Source organism: Gobius niger, assembly GCF_951799975.1.
Source record: "Gobius niger genome assembly, chromosome: 21".
In the NCBI taxonomy this organism is placed as follows: domain Eukaryota; kingdom Metazoa; phylum Chordata; class Actinopteri; order Gobiiformes; family Gobiidae; genus Gobius; species Gobius niger.
Genome location: NC_136872.1, coordinates 13,636,624 through 13,653,618, shown reverse-complemented (window position 1 = coordinate 13,653,618; position 16,995 = coordinate 13,636,624). Strand labels below are relative to the sequence as shown.

The 16,995-nt window shown below is 42.9% G+C and overlaps 1 protein-coding gene across 38 annotated transcripts in view; it reads right to left on the bottom strand.

The window, feature by feature from the left end:
* The window catches only part of LOC306980831 (receptor-type tyrosine-protein phosphatase delta), a 441,722-nt gene that overhangs the window by 169,198 nt on the left and 255,529 nt on the right, over nucleotides 1-16,995 (bottom strand). For all 38 annotated transcript variants that reach the window (XM_079580272.1, XM_079580307.1, XM_079580305.1 and 35 more), the window contains exon 8: nucleotides 9,026-9,065. The gene's annotated coding sequence lies outside the window, so the exon portion shown is untranslated. The remainder of the gene's footprint in view (nucleotides 1-9,025; nucleotides 9,066-16,995) is intronic.

Genomic DNA, 16,995 nt, shown 5'->3' with positions numbered 1-16,995 from the left:
CTGCCGGAGCATCTGCGATTGACTAATTATGAAGAAAAACTGTCTCATGCGTCTTCCAAAAAATAATAACACTTTGGAAACCACCGTTTTTACGGCATCACGTAGGGAGGCGCCTGTTTACATTTCCCGAGCAATCAGTAAGAGAATGAGACGGAGAAACTGGCGCTCGCACTTGTTTGTTGTTCCAACTCCAGCCACAAGGGGTCAGCACAGAAGAGTTTGGTGAAGATGTTAGATTTAGGAGATTTGTATCAGTGAATAAGACAACTGAATAAGAGTAATTTGAGGAAGAAAAGAAGACTAACCATCAAAATATAGTACTGCTTTAATGTCAAAATGTCATTCAGTGATCATTTGTTTTAACTCTGAATGTCTGAAAACGCTCCTTTGCCGTATTCACAGTACATAAATCATCCTTTTTGACAACCACGCACCATATTTGATACACTCATCATAATATTTATCCCACAGTTAAACTATGAGCGTCTCAGAGTGCACCCAAGGGTACAGTCCTATAGAAAGCAGTGAAAGAACAGCCATGTATTGATCTGGCCTAATTACACAAGTCTGTAAAATTTATGGCTTTCAGGCTGGCCAGGAGCCACTCAGTTGAGCAATCACAGCTAATGGCAAGTGATCAAATGATATAGTGCTCTGCCAAAAGAAAAAAAAAAAACAGTGACGGGACAAACATGGAGGGTCGGAATCTAATTTATGGCTGCATTACCTCACACAATGCAGGCAACTGCGATCTTCCATCCGGGTACTAACCACGAACTTCAGAACTGACAAAACTGTGTTCATGTGGTGGTGCTGATCTGTGATGGTCATTTCATTTTCTCAGGCGTTTGAAAGCCCGGTGCCATAAACAAAATAAAAAATGCCTACATGTTCTTTTATCCTTCTTTAGCCGCGTCAGCAAAAAGGTGCAATGGCGTTCTATATTATCATCATGGATTCGGAGTCAACAGCCTGCTTCACATACGGCCGCAGATTTCATTGTAGAGCACACAATGCCGCGCCACGCCGCTTTGTTGCATCGGGAGAGCAGGGCCCGGGCTGGCGGCACTTAGTAGATCATCGTAATTAAAGCATAAATTGGAGATATTGAGCGGCATGCACACGCGCGGCCAGTCTCCGGGGAGGCATTGATTCATGCATGCACTTGGAAACAATTGCTCTGATTTGCACGGTAAAATATGGAACGCTTGTAAATAAAATCGATGGGAGCGCAAGTTGAGCTCTTTCGAGTGCTGGGAAAGGTACAGTAAGCTTGAGGTATGAGGTGGGTGGGCTGGAGATGTCAATGTAAAGCGTAGAGTTGACATTTGTATTCTTAGGACCATATGAACATCTAAAATTAAGTCATTTAATGCGATTTCATACTCTAGTGCTTATTATTGGAAAAAATTTACCCTATTGCAGATGTTGTTGATTGGCAACCCTTTATAGGGCACTCACTGAAATACTTTCAAATCAAGAGTGTTATTGGGGGACATAACACAAGTTTAGTTCTGTTTTAACATTTTTCAATATCATGCAGAAAATCAATGTGAGCGAAGTTACCATATTTGGTTCATTGCCCTTTAAAGCAGTACAAAGTATCTCATGCCCCTAGAGGCTATAAGCGCCACTGCAGGTGTCGTAGCACGTTGACTTTTTTACTCATTAATTGTCTCTCAAACTTGGCTGTAAATACTGTTTAAGTGGCGCTAGCCCGCAGTTAGCTTTGCCTGTTAGCCTGTTAGCGTCTTCTGCGTGATTCTATTAGTGTGTATTGGTGACTCCGACCCGGTGCAGGGAAGTTGCAAGCATGGTTTTCTCGGCCAGAGACACCGGGGGAGATGAAAGACCCCCCCAATTATTCCATTAATTGTATTACCCCCAGAGGGACAATGAAAAGGATTCAAGGTAAACAAGTTACTAAAAAAATACAAAGGTTTACATATAAATTATACAAAAAAGCACTTTCAGGTCTCGGGGTGTGCTCATATTCAAGAGACATTGTGTTTTGTGATATTGATGTTTGAATGATCACACCTGGCAAGAGTTTTTGTAATGTGATTGGACTTTACGTGCAGTGGGAGGGGTCAGTCACCTCCAATATTGTTTGCCTATAAATTTGACTAAAAGTAACCTCTGGCAACATAAAAACACAATCCTAGGGTTTTATTGGTTCTTTTGTCAAATCAACCAATAAAAGGTTCATATTTACAAGAAAATACTGTAAATATGAAGAAGGTTTAAGTGAACAGGGCGTGTGATCAAATATGGTCCCTGCCTTTTTCATGCTGTAATTTGACTTATTTCACTACGTCCTCCAAAAAAAACTATTACTACTACTACTACTACTTCAAACTATGTAAATAAATGTACCATGAATTTAGCCAGACTTGGGTCTTTTTCAGACTTCAGAGAAAACAGGAAGTTTAGAGCGCGACGGGTCTCTGCTGATTGGTCAAATGCCACAGTAGTGGGATCTGTGATGTCGGGTGATCTCTTCTGATTGGCTGAGTGAGGACTACATGCTTCTTTACCTTACTGATGTGCCGCAGGGAGGCCATACGCAAAGTGTGCGGAAACTACCAATAAAGGGTTAAAAAGTAATGCTCAAATCGTGACTCGAGCAACAAGCGCGCACTTCATTCTAAACCTGCCAGCGCCGGAGTTGAGTTCAGGTTAGAAAACTACTTTGCGTACTTTATTCTCTCCTTTATTCCTCCACCGTTCCCTGTTCCTGTCTTTTGCTGTGCTTTTGAAGGATTTCACTTTAATTGAAGATGATAGAAGTGGAGCGCACTATAAATAACACAACAACAGGAAAAAAAAAGAGTGTCGAGAGGCTGGAAAAACTTCAAACAAGTCACCCGATATAACATCTGAGAAATCAAACTGACGATTAAACCTGCGCAAGTTCACTCCGCATCAACGCGTTTATGTGGGGGCTTCATTTCCACAAATCAGTCAGGTACGAGGGTCGTAGTGCGTCCTGCTGCTGGAGTATGACAAAAGGAATAGAAAGTGCAGTAAGGCTGTAGTTCCCACACTATACACTGACCATGACTGCGTGCTCTTAGACACATTTCACACCCCACGTACCCATTCATAAATCCTCCATATACTTTATTACTTGGAGATTTCTCAAGCTGGGGAGATTTACGTAACGTCTGGACTTTGATGCGCCTCTTGCATAATCAGCAAAAGAAACAACAAGATTGCGTGGCCGTTATAGCCGTGGCAATAACAAATAACGTGATACGCGCAGGCCCGAGTGTCTTCTTCTCCCTTGCAAGAGGCCATTGTTCCCCTGTCGGCTCCAGCGCTATAGAAATGCAGAGAAAAAATAATATATCTCCCTCGACCTGGTTTTGCATTGAAAGGAGTCATTTTCGGTTCTTCCTTCTCTAAAACTAATTGCTGCCGCTCCGGCGTGTTGAATAGAGGGGAGTTTATAAAGTTTGCTTGCGGGTTACCTGAGGACCGATCAGGTGAAGCCAACCAGAAAAAAAAAAATGCAAGACTTCTTAAGCTATAAGGTGAAACTGCCGGAGTTGTAGCGTGATGGGAACAGATGCACATTTGTTGCTATCTTCGGAGATGCCATGTGGTCGGTCGGAGGGAATATTCCTCAAAATGGCTCCGGGGCGCGCACCTGAACCCTTTGTTCTGTTCACGTCGAAGTGTGCAGCTTGAAATGATTTAGCAGATTCTCTTGATTTCTCGACATAGCGCCCAGACCTGGACTTGAACCGTGAATTTCAAAGAGTAAAACTCATAACGCGTTCTTTTACTTAGTTATGTCTTTGTCCCTATTGCGTCATTGTACTGCCATGCTACTGCCAAATACACATATAAAAACAGAAGCAGAAGGCAATACAGAGCTTTGGTCAAATATTTCCTCCAGAATCTCCATAGAGATACGTTCAAACCGTCTTTCTGGATGACAAAACTAACAACAGACGTGCTGCATTTAGTAAAGCGTGTCAAAGGCCATTGCCAGAGTAAAATGGTGCAAGTCTCTTTATCTGCAAACTAAAACCTTGAGATGTTTTATCATTTAAGCAAGACGCTGGTGGTGAGTCTACCCAAATCTTAAAGCTTCTTCAACAAAATAAAGTCACAAAAGAGTGACAAAAACACAATAAGTAAGAGACAAAAACATGATTAAAAAACAAAAAGAGCAATAAAAACGTGCTGGAAAAGCAACAATAACACAATAAAAAAAAACTGACAAAGACCCAACTAAAAAAGTGAGAAAAACATCACAAAAAAGCGTCAAAATGCAGGAAAAGAAGTGATGAACAACAAAAGTGACAACAAAAAAACTACAAATATACAAGACAAAAAAGAGACAAAAACAGGACAAAAATGCTTCAAAATGTGACAAAAATGTGACGATAATGCAACAAAAAAGTTTTGTAGGTCTTAGCTTTCAAATAAGGCATTTCACTGGCCTGTAATCTGCAAGCTTTTAGATTTGGGGAAAACTGAAATGGGGAAAACGCATTCAGTTAAAAGTGGGTGGTATAAGGTTAATGTTTTCATTAAAAAATTAAGACATTTTATATATATAAAAGACCAAAATTTCAGGGACATATGGTTTTATTTTGTGTGTTTTAGTTACAGCAGGAGATTTTGGATGTCTTGTAAACTTTTTGTAAAAGCTACAGTATTTATAAGTTGAAAAAAAAAATCTGAAATTCTGACTCAATGTTTGGTCATACCGCCTCTGCTCTGCCTGATCCTGTCAGATCTCAGAAGCTAAGATCTGGTCGGTACTTGGATGGGAGACCTTTGGGAACACCGGGAAGCCTGGGTGAATGTAATGCTTGAGTGAGTGGTTGGTGGTGGTCGGAGGGGTCGATTCCGCCAGTCTACCCCAGGGCAGCTGTGGCTACGATTAGCTTACCACCACCGAGTATGGAATGAATGAATAGTGCAATGTAAAGCGTCTCTGAGTGTCCTGAAAAGCGCTATATAAAACTGATGCATTATTATTATTATTCATATTTGGGGATGAATACACATGTGGAAGACAAGGGGGCGCTGTTGTAGTTGCTTCCTGGAAACCTCCAGCTCACGAGTGGACAACGCATCAAAAACTAAGCAACTCAAAGAGTGAGATGTTAGGGAGGAACCTTATACTTTCATGTTCTCACCTGTTGTGTCTCACTTTAAACTTACTTTCAAAGGTCCTAAAATTGTATGTTCCTACTGTGCGGATAATAATAAAATATAAACTGATAATTTTAAACCCATTGCTTTCTCAATTTGAGGAGTTAAATGCTTAAGTAGGAGACAAAAACAACAAATGTCCACGGGAATCCTAACATTTCAAGCATGTTTTGAGACATTTGACTTTTCCCTCAACATTGTGTCAGCGTTTCTTCCGAACTGGCCAAGGTTGTACAAAAGCAGAGTAAGAGGGGTGGGGGGAAAAGTGCAGGCGGCGGCGGTGGCGGCAGGCAAAAGAGGCTTCGGTGATGGAGAGTGGGCTGAATGCATAGAGAAAATTGGATGGGGAAACAACAGAGGCGGGCGGGAGGCAGGCTGACGGAGATAGCGCTGAGAGAGAGGCGCGCGGAGAGGCAGGGAGGAAGAGCTACTGTAACCTCAAAGCAGCTTTCATCCGCCTTCAGAAGGACCGGCCGCGGCGGAGAGAAGCCCTTCTGCACAAACACAGTCATCAACAGCCGGCTCTGACAGTAATCACCAGACCGCCTTATGGCAGCGCACCAAAACCTTTTTAATGCAATTTGTAGCCACGGGCGAAAAAGCAACCCCCAAAAGCTTTCTTTCTCTAATTGTGGCCCCAAATTGTTGAAAATGTTGATTATTGAAGCGGAGCAAACAAATTGGCTTTGTTCGACATCAAAGAAACACATTTGTACAGAACTGGATACAAATGTCTGCTCTGGCACACTCCAAACACTGAGGCAATCAATATATCGAGGAATCATCTCGAAATAAAGATAATACAACCAAATTCCCAACCAATTTGCATGCAGTACAACAGAACAGTACGATTTTAGATAGACATTTAGTTTGGGACTAAGGTAGCCTGGTCTTAAAGGGGGGGTATTATGCAAAATCGACTTTTTCAAGCTTTACATCATGTTATTATGTCATTCCCTCATTAAAAACATGCCTGAAGTGTTGCCTTGGCACATTCACGTATTTTTGAGTAATCTGTAAAAACTGTGATGGCAGCCATTTTAGGGATAGGTTTGCCTGAGTCCTCCTAGGAACGCCCCCACCTCCTGGAGACGCCTCCGAGCTTTCGTCACCAGCCGAGTAACCAACCACTGCTCCTCAGCAGAACCTCCTCCCCACTGATGCCACAGACAGCGTGTGGAGGGGGCGTGTCGGAAAGGGTCAAGAGGTTCTTAAAGAGACAGAGGCCTATTTACAGGCATTCGCTACAGCCATTTTGAGAGAGCAATTTTATACAAGGCAGTTATTCTAATTTACTGCATTTACAGACCAACAGAAGGTTTCGTCATCATTGTAGTAGACTGGTGCTCTTTAAAGTTTGAAACGATTACATCTGATTTTTTCTAGCGTTTGCAATGCGCCCGAGTGAGTGAAGCAAGCAATCATAACTCTTTCCGAGCCAGAACGGATTGAGGAGCTTCCATTACTTTCGTATCCGTCACCATTGCCAAACTACAACCAGCAAGTGCTTGACGTCACCTACAACACTTGCCTCACCTGCTCGCTTGAATGGTAGGCTGAAATTCAACCGATGTAATGTGGCCACTGAGATCAGACCCAGAGGTAACATGTAGGGAAATGATAATTGACCAGAGTTTATGGATGGCTAAGGCCAGGCTAGGACTAAGGGGTCTGTTCATTGAACCAATGAAACTAATACTTAGCACCTTAAGGCGAGTCTCCAAAGAAACACCTTTGAGAAACGATTCATATTTGTGCTTGTGACCGACAGAACAACATGCAAAATCAGTGTGAATGGTAGATATATGCATAAAAAGGATAAGGCCAACGACATGTCCAAAGCCAGTTGAATACATTAGAGCTCAGCAGATTCCCAAATATGAGTTTGCATTATGCGAGGTTAACTACAGGGTGCTGCATTAAAAATGAAAGGGAACAGTAGGCATATATCTGAATAGGCAGAACATTTTTGAGCATCAGCATCATTGGTTTTAAAAGTATTCCCAAGCAAACATCCGCACAAAAGTGAGTGCAGTGTTTATATACAGAGCTTTAAACAAACTGGGAGACTATAGATTCAGATGTGCACCCACATGCCGCTGTGTTTTGGTATGATTAAGGAACGCCTGGATGAGCAAAGCATCTGGATTTCAGTCTGCATGTTGTTATATTTAGGAGCTCCTGTCTGTCATTCGGCACAGATGGGTGAGATTTAACTCGCCGGGGAAAAAAGAGAACAAGGGCCAGACCGCTATTCAGTTCGATCAAGAGTTTTCGCAAAAAAGAGGACTCACTTTGTCCGCACCGTGTCTCACATCAGATGTGGAGTGAGGATTCAGTCATTAGGTCAGTGATTCCCAAACCCATGGGAATACAGGGAGCTCTTAGCAAGGATTGCGTGGAATTATTTCAGATTAAACGGATATTTCAGGATGTTTGCCATAGGGCCTCATTCCCTAGTTATCCAGAGTGTGGTTGAGTTCTAGAGATATACAGTATATATGTATATTTTAATTCATGCAGTCCTTATATTTGAAGAGTTTAGTGGTGCTATAGTGCTAGGCTAGTGCATGTATATGGTAACTAGTAGCCTGCATTAAAAACAGTCTGACCCGCAAATCACTTATAACACCAGACCACCGATATAGATGTCTGTGTTGACTGAAAAAGTTTTGAAATATAACCATTTTGCATTTAAAATAACTTATATTTGAGCAGCATCAGTTTCCTGGTTGTAAGCTTCGCAGTGGCGGAGTGATCTGCTAGGTTACTGGATCTACAGTAGTACGACCCCATGATTTTGAAGAGGTTTTTAATGAAGGTTACTAGCTACCATACACATGCGCTAGCTAAGCACTAGCCTAGCACCACTAAACACTTCAAAACATAAGGACTGCAAGAAATCTCCAGAAATCAACAACAATCTGGATAACTAGGGAATGAGGCCCTATGACAAAAAGTCCTGAAATATCCCTTTAAGTCTCATTTTACCTTTAATGCCAATGACACATACCTCCAGCAGTCAAGCCTAACATTCTGTCCGTCATCGCCGATCAGATGTTGAGTGAGGATTCCGTCATGAGGTCAGGGAACACAGGGACCTCTTAGCAAGGACTGCTTGGAATGATTCCAGATTAAGGGGGTTCTTGGTTTATGTCACAAGGCGTTGTTGGTGACACACACAAAAAAAGCATTGGGAATCAATACCGACTTGACAAGAGGCTATTTGCCCTGGTCAAAGCAGTGCTGGGAATCAATGGCGAGCTGAATAATGCTCTTGCGATGCAAATGGGTGAGAAAGGTGTCAGAATGCATAGCTATTTTGGCATGTGGATGAATAGTAAGTAGATACATGGTTGTCTGGCCTAAAGTTGGGTCTGATTGTTGTAATAGCATTGGCGTAAGTGACACACAGGCACATAAAAAAAAAAAATGGCCGCAGATTTACGCCGTTATCGAATGACCTAAATGCCCACTTAGATTTGTGCCTCTGTTCCCTCCACTCGGCACTATTGCATTGGGGATGACGGGCCGGAGCCGAGATGCCATGGCGTGCCATTTATCTCTGTCAGACGTGCTTGAACACCAGTTCTTATTGGCTGGGCAGGATTCGTGATTGCTAAAGCGGCGCCTCCAGTCGGCGAGGCCCGGTGCTAATTAAACAGTGGGGGGAAGAAAAGTGCAAGAGTTCCTCCAGCGCTCAGCCCTTCCGAGACCGGCTTTCCGCGGCAGCCGGCGTTAGCACAATCCCAAATGGAAAGCAGTGCGAGGGAAAATGCCGCCACCCGTCTTTGTCACCGAGAAGTACGGGGCGCTTGACACGGCGATGATTTGATAATAAGAGCCTTACCTTTCAGCACTCAAGCAGACGGCCCCGGGGAGTTCAAGAGCTGCAGGACAACGACAAAACGCCTGATTAGAAGAGTGTCAGAAAACCACACGTAAAATTGCTATATACAGAATGGATTGATCAACATTTCAACCGAGTTTTTAGAAATACTTTTCATGCGTCGACTACAAGTGGTATCCCAGGAACTATGAGCGTGAGGCAGTAAGTGGTGTGTGGAGAGCAATTATACTCACCTTCATTTCCCTGGTGAAATTGAACCATTTTACATAAAACATGATGCCTTTAGAAACACTGGACTCTAAATGAATAGCGCCAATAAAAAAATGGCTCGTCTATGCTTCTACGGTCCATTATGAACCTCAATGTGACCGGAGTAAGACCTTGGAAGAGCAAAGTGTCAGTGGAGGAGAAACCATTTGAGCGTAATTATAAAAATGAAAGGTCAAAGATTATGAAAAAGGCAAAGAACAAGACCACACCATCCACATGACAAATGCAAAACTTTCAAAAATGAATAAAATGAATTGCTCCATTAGGGATGGAGTTTTGGTGCCAGAACTTTTATCAGTACTTGGTTTATGAGACCCGCCCAGGAAAGTTACCAGTACCGTAACTTTTTTTCCATGCTACCAGTGCTAGTCTTCATAAGCAGCCCATAAGCCCTTGATTTTTCTTCCTTTTCCGTTGAGGAGATAAAGATTCTGGCTTGGCAACGCAACTGAATCCGGCAGAGGGATGTGACGGCGCGAGTGTGATGGCTAAGCATGTGAATAGCGGCTGTCAAAAACACTGAAAGGGAATTCATGGCTAGTTCATATGTGGGTTGTGCCGTGGAGTTGGGGGGAATTGGCTACACGGTGATGATGCACAGTATGCTGCCTATTTGCTGGGCGTAATCACAAGCCGGGAAAAGGCTTAGAGATGATTCACTGTCCGTATATAGCTTCATATAGAAAGTGACAAATCTGGAACATTTTCAAAAGGGAAGTCTGTTGTTAATTAGCCGAGGGTCAAACAGTGAACTTGCTACAGTTTGTGTGAGGAGAAGATCTCACGGTGTTCAAAAACAGAAAGGGAAATGAAAAATATGTTTCTTTAAAGCCTAAGTCACAACCGGACGTACGACTTTTTGTTGTGATGGCAAGATGAGAAGAAGCCCCACGAAGCATAGCCCTTTTCCACCAAGCTGGTGCCGGTGCTGGTTCTGGGCCAGTTCCAGTTTCAGTTTCAGAACCGGTTCTTTCGTTTTCCACTGAAAAAAAGCTGGCTCTTGGTTCCAAAATCTGGCGCCGGTTGGGAACCAATTAAAAGCTGGACCAAGAAACGAGCACCAGTGATGTCAGCAGCTGGGGGCGTGGCTCTCTCCTCCAACAAACAATCAATATTAGTTAGTTTGTGCTTATAACTTCCTGGAGAAGCCAAAATAGTCTCTGTGGAGGAAACTGTTGTTTTGCTTTATGCTCTTTAGCTAAAACAAGAGTTAGAAAGAAGAAATCAAAATGTTAACGGCTGCTGTGACTGAAACATAAACTTATTTTTCTGTATTTTATAGTCAGAAGTGGCTGTAGTAAGATGCTACTATCCATTGTTGATGTTAACTTCCCAAAGCGTTGCTATGACAATAGGCACAGCTCTCATTTTGGTGGAAAACCAAGTCAGAATGGAACCAACCCGGCACCAGAACCAGCTCTGAACCAGCCCAGAACCAACACCTTGGTGGAAAAGCCCTAGCATTGAAGCATCCCAGCCAACTGCATCACACATGGTTCGAAGCATCAAGGTGCTTTATTTGCTCCACTACGCCCTCATGTGGACAAGAAATGTACAACGTGCTGAGTGCTTACAATAACTGGTGAGGGCTGAAAGACTAAATTTGAGAATTTAGAGAGTTGCGATGTCAAATGTGCTTGTGTTGCTTTGTTTATGTCTAACCCAAATACAAAAAACGTTTCTCTGTCGCTTTTGTTTTGAATCGCGCTCCAAAGCCGCGAACCATTTCCTGAATCAGTCCCGTGGTACGGCCACTTCCCGAGGCTTCGAACGTCACCACACTAGATCACTCGGCAGATGCTTCGAAGCCTCGACACGATCGGCACATCACCACCGTACAACCAGTTAAAGAAGAAAATTCTGCTGACTCTCATTTGAGTTGACAGTCTAGAAAACCAGAGAAAAATGTCATTTGCACAATAATTTGGAACGCGGTGTAGACATAGTGCCTACAACAACCAAAGATGTTTTATTTTATTATATTTATGTTCTATGAATTGTTTCTATCTGCATAATCTTCTTCATATTGTTTTTGTTCCTTCCGTATGACACATGCGTTTGCTTTTCTTTGAGATGCGCCCCTAAAAATACTATAAAATAAAGGCATCAGCGACAAGACAGCCACCTATAGGTCCCATTTCACTATAGATTAAACAATAACTGAGCGCCTCCATGATAGTGAATCTCACAGAAGGCGCTGCAGTGGCTTTGCGGAATCAGTGTGTCTGCAGCATGCGACGAACGCCGTGAATTTAGGCCAATCTGGAGCAGCGTTTAGACGTAGTGGGAAGTGGAGAGGAGGGCTGCTTACCAGGAATAGCCGCTCTTGTGTGACAGGTGTCAGATTTAATAGCAGCCCGGCCTGTGTTTGCTTGGCACTATAAAAGATGCCGGGGTGACAGACAGTGGAGCGAGGGCCACTGCAGTCGCTCCATGTGACAGCGCTAATTGGACTGTTTTATCAAAAAATAACTTCCATATGCACTACATCCAGTATTCCACAGCGATATGTGCTATTTTAGACTTCTGGGTGAAATATTTTGGTTACACTTTGTGTTACTACACGCCATGAAGCTTTTGAAGCACATGTGTAAAGCGTCGGAACGCACTCATTTGTTGCTTATGAGTTGCAACACTGCGTGGCTTCCTTTTTGTCTGGTTGTGCCTTTGTATCTGGATCTGGACCCTGCCCGAACCTCAGATCCCAACTTTGGACCAGTCCGTGGATCCGTGTGCTCTCCCTCCATCTCTGACTGCAGAACGGTAAACTACTACCAGATGAACAGAACGACAAGGTGCTGCCCCCTGAGCTTTTTGACACTTTTTATTTTCTTAAAAACAGCCTCGGAATGACACAGCGCCCCTCGTTCCTTCCCACTGTGAAAAAAAAAAAGTTGCTCTCGATACAAATATGATTATTCTATGTGCCCTAACAAAGCATTAAAGTTGAGTCGTGTCTAAAAATAGCATTCCCCTCCCCTCAATTTCCCCCCCCCCCCTTCTAAAGATTGTTCATTGTGGAGCATATGCTTCGGCACAGCTTGTTGCGGCCTCAGATGTTCCTTAACAGTTGATTTCCTCATGAAGCGTCTTCCCTTTTCACCGCATTATTGTGCTAATTATTTTTCAGCACGTTACACTTGGATGCCTCGCGAGTCCGGACAGCAGAAATAAATAAATGACTGACTATAGCAGGGGCGGTGTGGGGGGGGGAGGAAGGAATATCAGATGGTGAGTGATGGTGACATTTACTTACAGGTAGGTCGGTTATTTTCAACATTAAATGATCAGAGCGATTTTTTATCAAGAGGAATAATGCAAGGCTTCTGCTTCTTGCTATTAATTATCATTATTTGAGTGGTACTTAGGGTGTATGCAGGTATTTGTTGAGTTGTTTTGACATGAATATCTCACAGTGCTTGCTTATACCCATGCACTGTCCGCAACCTTAAAAGATAAGTACAGTAAATAACTATTGATATTGCCCATTTAGTCATTGTGGTCCACTCGATGGAGCTCTTAAGGTGCACAGAGCTTGAGAAAATCTGACTAGGCCCCGCCATTTCACAAAGTGCACTGTAATTGCTGTAAACAACACGCGCCGACATGAAGGCCCGCAGACAGGGGAAGGGTGTCATTGTATTGGCTGTCATGCTGCATTTTCTGCTTTATACATTTTCCCTCCTTGAAGAAGCCACAGAGAGGCTTTGTTGTCATTCTTGGTATGACGTGTATGTGTGTGTGTGCACCTTTAAAGCTCAAATCAAAATACTGTTTATTTTTGGAAACCTGCTTCATCATTTTCTGTATGTATAGAGTGTGTAGAATGATTCTTAATGATTTCAGTCAGCACTCTGTATTTGACCCAACCTGTGATACCCTTCTCCAAAGCTTGAGTCGAAAACCTTGTCCAAAAGCTGGAGGATTAGTCTACATTGTACAAAAATACAAGAAAGTTCCGCCTTGTATTTGGCCCAGCTTGGTCTTGTTTTGTCGCGCTCCAGTGCTTGTATTTACATGAATCCCTAAAAAAAGAAAAAAAGAAAAAAGGAATGAGCCATGCGATGTTTTGCGCGTAACTGTACAAAAGCCATTCGACTGTGTGCTCTACAGATCTCAGCGTGAAGCCATTCTACCACGGCGGGGAAACCTCTCATCACACTAGAGTTGCTCACATGCAAAATGCAATTGTGGGAAATGAGGTGATGGGAACCGCACTCATTTTCGCTGTGCAGAAATACTTCCAGTGTGGTTTGAATCTGTTTTAGGTATAAGTTCAAGTAGGGCTTGATCCACTGAGCCATCAAGTCCGTATACAGTGGGAGGAAAAAGTATGATCGAATGAGTAAACAGTGTCTTCTTAAACTAATACCGCATGTATCATTTTTCTATTGGCCATAACATGTTGACATTCACAGGACAGGGAGAAAAAAGTAAGTGAACCCAGGAACCTCGCTAAACTGCAGCAGTTTTGTAAAGAGGAATGGTCTCAGATTCATCCTGTTCGTTGTGCACGTCTAATCTGCAACTACAGAAAAGCAGTTATTGCTGCAAAAGAAGGGTCAGCCAGCTAGGGTTCACTTACTTATTCCACGCTGTCCAGTGAATGTTTACATGTTATCGCCAATAAAAATATGATAAAAAGTAAATGTTTGGGTGGCATTAGTTTAAGCAAACACTGTATTCTGCCTTTACTAGCGCGTGGGAGCCAGCTTTGCAGATAGCTAACAGTCTCCAATAAAGGACCAGGAAGCGTCTTGCTGTTTTGGTGTGTTTTACTGAAGGACTGTAAAACTGTAACATACAGAAACACAAAGGATCTTATATGGGCAAATATACAATGAAAATATACAATAAGTAGCTTAGAATTAACTAAACCCTCAAGAAAATGATTGCATTAGCAAGTGATTAGCACAGTGCTAATTTACATGGAAAAAGCCATAGGGATGCGAACAATATTAGCACCTAATATATTCTTACAAATTATTGTAAGATTATTGTAAAATTTGGTGTCCAATAGAAGCTCATATTGCTATAATTCGGATAAATACAGACAGATATTTTTGAAGAGCCAAAATAAAAAGTACAGGCTTAAACACTGTGAAGTTTGATTTGCTGTGGGACTATTAGGAGCTTGATTGAACTACGGTAGCTCTGCGTGGACAAAATACAAGAAACCCAAAACGCAAATAACTTATCCCACAAGGGGGCACTACACACACTGTTTATTCATTCTTATGATTTTGCTGAAGATCTGACCACATTTGACCAATATAGTCAGAAATGTGAGAAATTCCAAAGCGTTCCCAAATTTTAACTTGTAACTTGATGAATGCTCTGCCACACAATTGCATATCGTTCTTTCAAACTTCTCAAACTTATTTGGCACTTTCAAAGTACTCTACTGAGTCTATTCTTTTATTCCTCACATTTTTGATTTTACATGCTTACACATAAGGCGTGGTGTGTTATGCTCAAGGATGGAAGCTAGCCACGGCTGCCCCAATAATCGGGGACATTTAAAACAAAGCTTTTTTTTATGTTTTTTTCCAGTTTGCTTCTCTTAACAGATGCAGCGCAGGATCACAACAGTAACCAACTGCTGTAGCGCGGCCCCTTATGACCCTAATTTGTCATAACACCACCGCTTCTCATTTAATCCGGGCCGGCAAGGTGAACGCCGCATTTCTCTTCCTCATATTTACATAAAAAAAAAACTAATGACCCCCCCCTCCTTCCCCCTTGGCCTTGCAGCGGCGGCCTCCCAAAGACGCTACATGGTGCAGCTCTGTTGTTTTGTTTTTTTTGTCCGAGGCAAAGTTTAGCTGGTGACTAACACAGTGTGATCCATGCTTTCACAGCCTAATTGCAGCTCCCAGCGGAATAGGACATGAGCCAACCGAGACCTACTGACCTTGGCTAAAGTAAAAAAAAATAAAAATAAAAAAAAAGTCTGTTCCGTGCCTCCATATGACCCATTTTATCACAGGAAATGTCTTTTTTTTTGGGAGGGTTTTGTACGCATTAACTTGGCAAGGCTGTTGACGATAGCCGTGTTTTTTTTGTGGCAATTTTTATAGCGCCAGATAATGCTGGAAAGCTCCTGCTGCAAAAAAAACAAAAAAACATCGAGAGCCATTTTAACATCTGTCAAGGCCCCGTAGGTATTTGCTGTACGCTGCTTTGGTGGTTCTCTGTCGTTTTTGAAATAGTATAGAAGTAGCGAGTGGAAATAAAAAGGAGTTTATGGGATTTAGCTTTAGCGGTACAGCACACGCAGGAAGGGTTCTGTGTGTTTCATTTCTATTGATGGATTCACTTTTTGGATCCCCCCCATCCCCCCCCGCCACACGTAAAGTTCGACAACACCTGCCTGACCCGACGGTACCCCTGCCTACGCGCCACATGTGCACCCCGGTCACCCCTTTGTTGGAGGTATGCCACACATAAATATTGACAACTTGGCACGTTTCACCGAGGCAGATGCTGGCCTTTTTGTTCTCCCACAGCTGTTCATCTGCTGTGCAGCCATCAGCGCCGTAAAGGCAGGAAACAGATAATTGAAAATGTCCATCTCATTAATTATAACGCCAAAAGTTGAAGAAGCAGCTTTCACCAGGAAATAAACAGCTCTTTTTTAAATTTTTTATCAGGACCTGGGCGCGGTTGAAGAAAAGCGATATTATAAAGGCGCCATTGTAAGTAAGTGCTTTATTTGTCATTGTATAACCGTATGACTGAGCCGCGCCAACACTGAGCAGCATGTTTTTGGAGGTATAGGGGAAACCTGGCTGATCCTCTGAAACGGTGCACTGGTTTGCCCCTGTTTCAGAGCGTGGTGTCCTGCACTGGTCAGCTCCTGCGCCTCCTCCTTATTTTTCCCCCTGAGCAGCTCCCTCCGCTCCCTCCTCTCCACAACAGTCTTTCACCATCCTCTGGCAAGAGCTTAGCAATTAATCTGTTTTTTTCTCCAGTGAACGTCCATTAGCCAGAACACTAATAGGGATAAAAGGCATGTGTGGCTTAGCTGCGAGTCTTGCCCGGATGCCTCCTCGTTTGTCCGTTTTTTTGTTTCCTGTTGCACCTCTTGTGACGCCTCCACTGTGCTGCAGGTGTGGGGGGCTCCTAGTGCCTCTTACGCCCAGACATGTTCACCACAACTGCCTCTAAAATCCTGCACTGTCACTCAAAAACAAAGTCAATATAGAAGGTGCAGCTACACGCATGACCTGAGGTGGCAGTGGTGAGTATAAAATGGCCAACTTGCATCTAGCCCCTTTAAGCTCATTAGCTATTTATATTTTTCACTTTCACAAAGCTGCTTTCTTTCTATTGTACACTTTAGTCTTTTATTCTTACCTTAATATAATGCACTCCTCAACAGACAAACACAAAGCAACCAGCCAAAATGGATTTCACAAAACGCCCCGATTGCTGATTTGTTTGGGGGGATCCCTGATCCAAATAGTCAGATAACTTCTTTTGAGACGCGCTTTGTTGTTGTTGAAATTCATTCAGTCTTACCTGAGAGAGTGGACAGGATGAGTGGGACGAGTGTGTCCTGATATGAATCGCGGGGGGGAAACATCTTAAGGGAAAAAAGTCCCAAAATGAACTGTGTATGTTAACTAAAATGTCAAGCATTAAATGAGGAGACAGCTTTCTACCATGACTACTATGGACGCACTGCAAACGCATTC